The 1,139-nt window shown below is 42.1% G+C and overlaps 1 pseudogene; it reads left to right on the forward strand.

The window, feature by feature from the left end:
* Positions 1–1,139, forward strand: part of LOC102856860 — an 11,447-nt pseudogene that overhangs the window by 1,336 nt on the left and 8,972 nt on the right.

Below are 1,139 nucleotides of genomic sequence, written 5' to 3' on the forward strand. Positions count from 1 at the left end.
GGGGGGGGGAAGTCAGGGAAGTTGCATGTGGGGTTAGGGTGAACCGGCTTCTTATAATCACTCAGAGGGAAAGGGTTGTCTCTTGGGAGAAGAAGTGGTCATGGAGCTTGCTGATTGGCAGTGGCTGCTGGTGCTGTTGGGCGATGGCTGATGACACTGTTAGGTGACAGCTGCTGATGCTGTTGGGCAAGCCATCTCTTGGCAGAGGTAGTGGTTGTGGAGCTCAGCTGTTGTAAGTGAGATAGATTGTTGCCCAGAATTCAGTGAGTCAGACTTGCAGGTCTATCAGCAACTCCTATGGATAATACTACCAGAGTCCTACCTGGACTCCTTCTTGTTGTTGCATATGTCCTCGAGTTGATTACAAATCATAGTGACCCTATGATCTTTAGCCCTTTTTTGACCCAATCTCGTCATCTCTGTTGTACTAGTCTTCATTACCACAGTCATTGTGTCAATTCATCTCTCGTAGGGTCTTTCTTTCCTGGACTGAAGCTCTCCTCTACCTTTCAAACATGACCTCCTTCCCCAAGAACTGGTCCCTCCTGGAAACATGCCCAAAGAATGTGAGATGGAGTTTCACAATTCTTGTCTCTAAGAGCAAAGTGATTTCACTCTCTCCAGGACAGATCTTTTGTTGTTGTTGTTTTTTTTTTCTCTATTGGTAGTCGATATCCTTCTTAAGCACCACAATTCAAAGGTATCAATTCTTCTGTTATCTTCAGTCACTATCAAGAAGTCGTTGTTGATTGCCATTAAGTGGAGCATGAATAATAGTGGAGCTATGTAAAAAAGACCTGAACACTTTCTATAACTTTTTAAGTGATAAATATTAAAATTAATATCTTAATAACTCCTACTACATTGTTACCTCTGATAAGGTAGTCTTGTCAAATGGATGTTTTCCAAAAGAGGTCCAAGAGACAGACCCTGCAAGTAAAAACTAGAATGTTTTGACTGGATATACAGGAAAGATATTGGCACTGTGTGAGGGCAAGAGAAAGAAGAGCTGGTTTATTAAATGTTCATAACAGATTATGTATGTATTTGTTGTTGTTGTTGTGTGCCATTGAGTCACTTGTGACTCATAGCAACCCTATGTACAACAGCCCTAAACTCTGCTCTGTCCTGTGCCAATC

Source organism: Elephantulus edwardii, unplaced genomic scaffold (genome assembly GCF_000299155.1).
Source record: "Elephantulus edwardii isolate Elephantulus edwardi_28Jun2011 unplaced genomic scaffold, EleEdw1.0 scaffold00390, whole genome shotgun sequence".
In the NCBI taxonomy this organism is placed as follows: Eukaryota; Metazoa; Chordata; class Mammalia; order Macroscelidea; family Macroscelididae; genus Elephantulus; species Elephantulus edwardii.